The 9,025-nt window shown below is 37.6% G+C and overlaps 1 long non-coding RNA gene across 1 annotated transcript; it reads right to left on the bottom strand.

Annotated features, from left to right (window-relative positions):
* Nucleotides 1–702: 702 nt before the first annotated feature.
* LOC111194452 (uncharacterized) lies at nucleotides 703–1,692 on the bottom strand. Its single transcript, XR_002651077.2, has 2 exons — nucleotides 1,608–1,692; nucleotides 703–1,062 (listed from the first exon to the last, which is right to left on the bottom strand). It is a non-coding gene; the product is annotated as an uncharacterized LOC111194452 (long non-coding RNA).
* Between the last annotated feature and the right edge of the window lie 7,333 nt (nucleotides 1,693–9,025).

Genomic DNA, 9,025 nt, shown 5'->3' with positions numbered 1-9,025 from the left:
AATATAACAGGTACTAATTTATGAATATAAAAATGTGATGGGCACAAACTATAGAGCTACGGCTAATATAGAAGCAGAACATGCACTGCCTCTTTTTTTTCCATCGCTTTTAAGCACAGTACATAGAACAAAGCTTGGCCTCAAGTGCTCACATGACTACTGTTACTCCGAGCACTACTGCTAAAACACAGTCAAGCAACCCTTCCCACTGCTTGTAGAGTGAAAGATTTCAGCAAGCACAGAAACCACCACTTTTTTTGGAGAACTGGACTGCATTGATTTCCCAGGTATAAAAGATGCAACACCTCATGTTGAAGGATTATATTTGAGTGACTTTTACTAAGCTTGTATACCCAAATAAACTATGGCAACACCAAAGGCAAGAGCCCTTTCACAGTATATATGAGGTATTGTGTTTAAGTTTGCAGAATCCTTTCTTTTTAAACATTTAAAGGCTTCAACGGTCACAAAACAAGGTTTCTTCACAATGTTCTTTTAAGAGTTATGTTTAGTGCTTTTAATTTTGCTAAACCAAACAGTTCAATATGGTGCATTGTAGCATGTGGTGGCAATTCACTAAAGTAATTTAAGGCATCATTTGTCTCATTTTACAGGAGTGTTTTTCCCAAAACTCAGATGTATGAAAGCACTTCGAGACTAGTTTGTATAGTTTGACCATTCAGTTTCACACCAGGATTCCAATCAAATGACCAAATGATCTTTATTAAAAACTTGCACGTTTACAGAAGTAACACAAGGCACAGAACACATACAAAACTGTCAAACATTCAGTAAATCTCATTTTTAAAAACCTAATAAAACAAAAAACAACAAAAAAAACATTTTCTATATTACAAACTAATGAACTTCAGTTCGGTTTACAGGTTCCTATTTCTCAACTACCAGCAGCATACCAGATTCCACTTGTTTAATCAGTTGGTTAGTTCTAAAACATCACATTTGCATCCACTTGGCTGGAATGACTGGACACTTCTGTGGCAGAGTTCCTGGTATGGTGACATGGTTTTAGAAGTCTGTAGCACCACCAGCATTAAGACAGACCTGGGGAAAGAGAAAAAAAAATACTTGAATTGAAATTTAAATCACTGTTTAAAAGGTTCAAATCAGCAATGTTTAAAGCCTCAAGCCAATATAAAAAAAATCAATCAATTTAAACACTCTGGACAATGAAAGTGATTAGCTTATTTGAAGTCTAGGACCCGGAATAGTGTTCATATAGACATCTACTAAAATTATCCCCTTCACTAATCCATATTGAATTCTTAGTTACAATCCTTTTGGAACTATGCTACTTTAAGAAACAAAATGAATTAAAAGTACAGTTTAAAAATATCCATTCATCTCAGAGCATGCATTTTAAACACAGAATTGAGTGCAAAGTGTTGAATATAATTTCAATGTAATCAAAGCATTTTTTAACCCATGTTTGTATTTCAAACTTAAATATGGCTGTCTGGCTGCTAGGCCAAAGCTAGGTGTTAATCTGATTCCATTTCAGATACATGTAACAAATCAATTACTCTAAAAGTTTGGTAATCAGAAGCAGACTTTTTTCTGTAACTCTTTACTTTAACACCCATACTTACTCTGGTTACAGCATTTCAGCTTCAAGAAAAGCAAAGGATGGCTAATGTTTAGCAGCTAGCTTTTATAGTTGCAGCAGAGTTGGAGCATGCCCAGTGTGGACCATGTGGGTTGGTCCAGGTTAGAGGGGGACACAAAATAATTTAATGCTATATGTTTTTTATTTTTTCTTGATGTAGCTGTGTTTTCGGCTTCATTGTTCTGTTTATAGATGTTATGTCATATTGTAGACAATGATAATGTGTGTATATTAAAGATATATAAATGAATACAATGTTATTATGAAAGATTCACTCCCCAACAAATGGTTCATTCCTGTTCATTTGTACCAGCATAGGTGTACAATAATAGAGACCAGTGCTTCACTTCTTGTAAAGTATTTGAATCAGAGATGGTTTGTCTAATGACATTTCTTTATTCATTTTTACACATTAAGCACCAATAAACATGATGTAATTGAAAGGTTGATTAGGTGTTTTAAGACTAATCATCAAGTGTGATGGTTTAATTTGGTTAGTATTCTGTACTTCTTACCTCATTTCCTTCTTCCCTTCATCTACTCCTCTATCCCATTTTTCCCTTTGACGTCCTTTAGGCCCTATCTAAAGATGTTTTTACCTTTAACTTCTATTACTGTTGTGCTTCACTTTTGTAAGTCGCTTTGGACAAAAGCGTCTGCCAAATGTAATGTACGTAATGTAATGTGATGTAATGTATTTACTCAGAAAAAGTATGTACTTGTGGGTAGTGCTGTAGCTGATAACCAATAACAACACTGATTCGACAACTTTTTTGTGGAACTCAAAGTTTTTACTGGTAAACAACATGGAATATATTGGATGCAACATTGATTTTTGTCAATCAAAACTGATCTCAAAATCCTAAAACATTAATGTTCCATTCAGCATCTCTGGGTTTGGTCTTTTGTGCCACAGTTTTGTAGTGATGGCAAAAGTGTGGCTTTTGGGAGATTGAATCAAATGAACCAACTGATTCAGAAAAGATTTGATCTCTTGAGACATTTGACTCATCATCCACCACAGTGACATGGGGGGCAATCAGGCACTTCATATGTTTGTCTTCAAAATCCAAATGCTTCCAAACAGCAGACTCAGGTCTTTTTTGAGATCCTACCATTTTACAAATGCTAATGGTTGACAAATTATGACCAATAAATAATAAAGCAATGCAACGTGCATGAGTTCACAGCTCCGTTAACCAAATTTGCACTCCACTATTTAGCCAACTGATTTCACCCCCTGCTCTGCAAATTTACAGCTTTTCCTTCTCCCAACACACCTGATTCAAATAATCAGCTTGTTATCACGCTATTTGAGAGTTGCAGTCTGTGTGTTAAAGCAGACAATTCTTTAAAATGTGCTGAGCAGTTGAATGTCAGGACCTGGGGCCTTATGTACTAAGACTTCCTACTAATTCATGTACTGGAATTCCTACTAAAATGTTGCATACCCTCATTTTAGTTTCAAAGCATCGCCTCTAAGTGTTGCTGAAACACATTCGAAATGTACGTACGAAACAAAACTGCGATGGCAGGACACTCATTCTAACAACCAAGTCACATTTAGTGCATCTGATCATGAGCGTGAAATTTGGCGTACACAATGTTTTTGTACGTACGCAGTTTTAGTACAGGAGGCCCCAGGACTGAAGAACTCTGGTCTAGAACAGAAAGTTGTAAAAGGGTCATACTTTCCCAAACTCCACAATTCATTCTTACTCATGTATGCTTGTTTTCTCAATTTCATCTCAAAGTAATCTTTCAGTTCTCCTGTCAGAACTGTGCATTGGCTGGTATTCAAGATGAGCATTCCAACCAAAGACTCTGACACGCATGACCCGGACAAGAAGTTAACTAAAACTTGGGCTCTGAGCCATGTTCCTGTGTGAGTGCACGTTTGGGTGTGTGCACACTGATCCGCACAGAACAGAAAGACCTCACGTTAGCAGAGGTCATGCAGCTTCCAGAAATCTCTTTTGTACAATCCACATATTCAGAGGACACACCTTGAAAAATAAACATAATTTCCCAGGGCACACCTAATAAAAAGTGCATTTGTATCTGTGATCTGGCTGATTTCACTTTTGGAGAGGATGCTATAGTTTCTAGAGGATTGTCTAGAAAGCTCAAGCAATGTAAAGTTTGTGATTAGGACTAGGGTTAGTGAACATTAGACTAAAGTGAACAGATGCTTAGTTGAATACAAGTTAAAATATTTTCAATTCTTGCAATTCTTTTATGTCTGCTGCATAATGAACTACAGACAACTGCCTCTGATAACTGCTTACTGCTTCTCTCAGGAATCATCTTGGGTAACAGAAATTTCTCCAAAAAATGCTTTTGTTGATGAATAACAGGCAACACTTCATGTCACAAGTATGCTTTAAAATGCAGATCACAGTATTGGTTTTAAAAACAACCACCCACTTTTAGGCTCACAGAGTGATCACTATTCATTTGCCAATGACCAAAGGTTAAACAATAATTTTTAGTTCATTAAACTCAAATATTGGGAGGTTGGGATCAAAATATACAGTGGCTTGCAAAACTATCCATGCCCCTTGAACTTTTCACATTTTGTCACCTTAGAACCACAATCTTAAATGTGTTTTTTTGAGAATGTAAGTGATGGCACACAATTGTGAAGGTGGAACGAAAATGATACATGGTTTTCAAAATTAAATAAATAAACATTTAAAAAAGCGTGACATGAAAAATTATTCAGCACATTTATATCAATAATTAGTAGAGCCACCTTTCACTGCAATTACAGCTGCAAGTCATTTGAGGTTTGTCTCTATCAGATTTGTGCATCTAAAGACTCATCTAAAGACTGGGAGCGTCTGTGAACAGCAATTTAGGAGGCCCAGGCCAGATTTATGGAGTGCCCAAATTATAGTTTTGTTGAGGACAGATTCTCCCACCTGAGGTGTACATTTCTGCAGATCCTCCAGAGTGACCATGGGCTTTTTGGCTGCTTCTCTGACCAGTGCTCTCTTTGCTTGATTGTTTCGCTGGTAGGCAAAGGGGGCTGAATTCTTTTGCATGCCACACTTTTCAGATTTTTATTTGATATGAAAACCATGTATCATTTTCGTTTCACTTCACAATTATGTGCTACTTTGTGTTGTGTCATCACTTATAATCTCAATTAAAAAATACATTTATGTTTGTGGTTGTAAGGTGACACAATGTGAAAAAAGATTTATGTTCCATTTTACGTGATCCTGACTGTTAAAGGACTCAAGCCTTGCCTTCAGAGCCTTAAGCTGGAGACCACATATTTATATAAGAATATCATAAATGAGACAACAATGTTTAAAATAAATGGAAACAAACAAGCCAAGAAACAGCTTTTACCCTCCACTGGATAAAAAGCTAATTAAAATCAGTTCCTGCAATAAACACTTAAATTTTTACAGCTGCCATGATTGGTTAGTGCATTTATGATTTTATGACTGAAGATTGCACAGATATAAAATATGAAGATAACACATATAGCTACTGTCTTGAAAACATCCTAGAACAGATGTATTATTGGCCTTTGGACTGTAAATAATGTCCCCAGGCCAACGGGACAATATTTATTTGGAGACTTGCTGCATATGTAGCCTATTATGAGAGCTAGCTAGCCTCTAAAATATAAGAGGCATTCATTTCAGCCCCCAAACCGGTACAAACCTACATATTTAATAAAATGTACATATTATAAAACTGACCAGTAAAAAACATTGAATGTAGAATATTATTTAATACTTTATAGAAACTATTTTGAAACGCATAAGATTCGGTTTCAGCTGGATGCAGTGGGCACTATTCTGGAACTGTCAGGGGAACAAGCTGGAACATTTAGAGCTAGCACTTGGCACAAGAGCGGTGGTGTGAAAATGGAAGACAACAGTGCAGGGTAGCAGTAAGACCTTGGACAGTGGGCCTATGTGGTTAATTACGTTAATTAAGGACAATATAGCTCAAATTTCAATGCTGGTTCTGAAGGTCTTGTAAGTATAAGCTTCTTGAGCTAATGGTATGCGCATGCCACTATTTAATACTCTCCTATGATTTATCCTGCTATAGTTTAGCTTGGTATACTGTGCTGGGCCACAGCTGACAGTTTATTTTCTGACGAAATACTGAAATATTTGTCTTACAATGTGTACTTCAGAGAATATATGTGGTTTCATCAGTTACTGCTGATTTATAAAGCTCTAGGCCATGGTTACAGAAATGTGATTACCTTTAAAGAACACATTAAATGATTGGAAGCAACATTTGAACGTATCCCCTGTCTAAAGTATAGTAAAGCACTGTCCTGAAGGGCCTGTGTTCAGCACGATTTACAATTTACAACTTGCTTCAACTTATCGGCTAAATGTAATGTTGAGGTGTGTCTAAATAACTTACTAGGCCTCCAGTTCCTCCAGAAACCATGGATAAGATGTTAACCTATCGATACGTCTTTCCAATTTTAAACATTTGTTTAGTAACTGAAAAACCTGATAAACTGAATTGGCATGGAATAATTAAGTACTGTACTGCAGCTTTACACACAGCTTGCCCCACAATTCCACAAGACCAAGGTTTAGTAACATATTCAAAGACATGGAGGAACTGATCTAAAGCAAACGCTGTTCCCCTTTAACAGTCACAGTGTATTGTCCATTTAACCGATATTAAGTGACTGTGATGGGCTAACGCCTCACAAGCTTAACCTCAGTATGGCCTGACAACTTGCATTCCTGACCAACCCTTGAGCACGTCTGGCAAAGTCTTGGCTCTCTCAACTTTTCTCAAAGCTGCAGAAATCTGCTGATGTGCCAAGGTTTTCGCTCCTCTACACTCAACTAATTAAAAGGATTCTGTCTGCATGTTTGAGTCCCAGACACAGCATGAGCCCGAGCCTGTGGGAGTCAGAAATCACCCGTTTTCATCTTTTCATCAAAAACCATTTTTCATTCCTCCCTCACCTATATATGCGCAAATGTAAGCAAGTTGTTCTGACTCGTGTTCCTGTGGAGAGACATCTAAATAAAACATGCCTAAGTTGCATAGAGATGTCAGGTGGCTTGACGGGGAAACTTTCAGAAGGGCACGTGGGGAAACCATTCCGGAGGTTTCCTCCCATACTGAGGCGGTTGATGCGTGGGCAAAAAATGCCAACTGTGAGGGAATTCCCAAACAGTCAGTGAAGTGATTAGACATTCAAGCGCACCGCATTGATCTTCCCCTTACTTAAGGGCTTTTACCTCCGAATTCGCCTGCCTCCCACTGCATGAGCGATCCTGATCACGGATGGAAGTCGACAGCCAGGCATCCCCCGCTCTGTCCAATTAAAGGCTGCAACTCTGGTGAAAAGTTACGGAACAGAGAGCTTAGAGGAGAAGGGAAAACAGACTCACGTGCATGGACACATGGCACATCACCCTTGGTGAGGCCAGCAAATGTCTTGCTCTGCACAAAATGTATTTGCATGCACAAACTTATAATACATTTCATTTGAGCATAAGGAGCAGATTAATCTGTGAAATCTACCCAGCAATGTTTATTGGTAATATGTGGTACTATTACATAAAAAATAGCTTTTTTAATTTGAACCGTGCCTTAAGCATATGATAAAATGGGAGATGACTCCAAGTGCAGGAGGCGAACTACAGATGCCCACTGATAGGTGTAGCTAAGCAGAGCTAAAGGGAACAAGGTGAAGATAAAATTTAGAATAGGTTGGCGGGAGGAGAAGCTTCAGGTATGTTCCTCTTTCTTTGCACTAAATAACAAGCCACATTTCTTTAAACTGATTTTTAGACAAAGTTTTCAATTTAATAAGAGTTTTCCAAATTCTCTACAAAGTCTTTTGATGCAATTTTGAGAATGCTATGTTTAAGGGCATTTTCACAACTGTGGTTTGTTTGCTCTGGTCCAAATCAGTTAACGGGTTTGTAAAATTGTAAGTGTTTTCCCTTTGGTTTGATTTGTTCCCACAAATTGAAAAATCCAAATGTACCAATATGAGACAGAACAAACAAAGAACTGACCCTAAACATCCGCTAATTGGTCAGACCTGTATGAGGTGGGTGGAAACAAGTAAATACAAGAAGATGGCCCTATGTTCTGGACTAGTGCAGATTTCTGTGCAGTTTAAAATGGAGCAACTGAAGAAATGGAATTTGTTCTACTCAAACCTACACTTGTTAGTTGGCTTGGAATGACCAACCACTCCAGAGCTTGTTTCAAGACTGAGTTGTATTCAGTGAGAGAAGTGCTAGTGAGTGATAATCACCCTACCCTTTTCCAGCCCCCTAGCTCATCCCAAATGTTTTGGAGGATTTATCTGCTTCAGAGAAACCTATTCTACTGGACAAGCTGTGTGTGTATTTGCACATTGTGTCAGCAATGGATGAAGCTTCAAGTAGCTAAATGCATTTTTTTATAAACATGCAGTTAATGCTTACCAGTAAGGTTTGCCTGACCCACAAAGTACTGTAGAGAATCTGAGAGAGATTCAGGCCAGTTGACTGATCTGTCACTTGCTCTGTTGGGTAAGTACTGCCTTGCTGCTGCAGAACTGTCACTCTATGTGCACTGAAACTTCTTCAAACTCTTCAGTGCTGCAGATTCTGTCACATTCTGTCTGGAATCCTAAGACTAAATGAACAATTTCTTCAGTGTTTACAGAAAGCACAATAAAATCAGTTAAATTAAAATACGTCTGCACATTCAATTATATTGCAAACACCAAAAATCCTCAACTTTTTGACAACGTTTTTGGAGATGCAGATCTCATTTTCCAGCAGGACTTATCACACTGCCCACACTGCAAGAAGTACCAATTGGTCTTATATAATATTTAAATTTTATGAGACACTGTTTTTTGGGTTTTCACTGGATGTAAGCCATAATCATCAACAATAAAAAGAAACAAACACTTAAAACAGATCACTCTGTGTGCAATACATCTATATAATATATGAGTGTCACATTTTCACATTAAAGTTATTTTTCAGTGATATTCTTATTTTTTTAGATGCATTAGTATATGGAGTAGACTGTCATTTAAGATATTTTTTCTTATATTTCTAACTTTCTAAGAACTTTCTAAAAATTCCTTTTCATATGAATTCTCCATATCACTAGTGATGCCCCCCCAAACAAGGGTCAAAAGAAACACATGGCTCCACAGACACATGACACATCATCACTAGGCAGCCAACGAACTCTGAGGAAAGCACTAGCTCTGATACATTAGCCAACAAAGGCCTGTGCTAGACTGCATCACAGGAGTTATATGGGAAGACAATGCCATCAGCCCATGCCTGTGGGACTGTTAGACTGCTGATGGCAACCACAAGTACATTTTACAACCAGCTATTACATGTTAACCCTTTAAAAACTGAACATTAGGAC

Source organism: Astyanax mexicanus, chromosome 4 (assembly GCF_023375975.1).
Source record: "Astyanax mexicanus isolate ESR-SI-001 chromosome 4, AstMex3_surface, whole genome shotgun sequence".
Taxonomy (NCBI): Eukaryota; Metazoa; Chordata; class Actinopteri; order Characiformes; family Acestrorhamphidae; genus Astyanax; species Astyanax mexicanus.
This window is presented reverse-complemented; position numbering and strand designations above follow the sequence as displayed.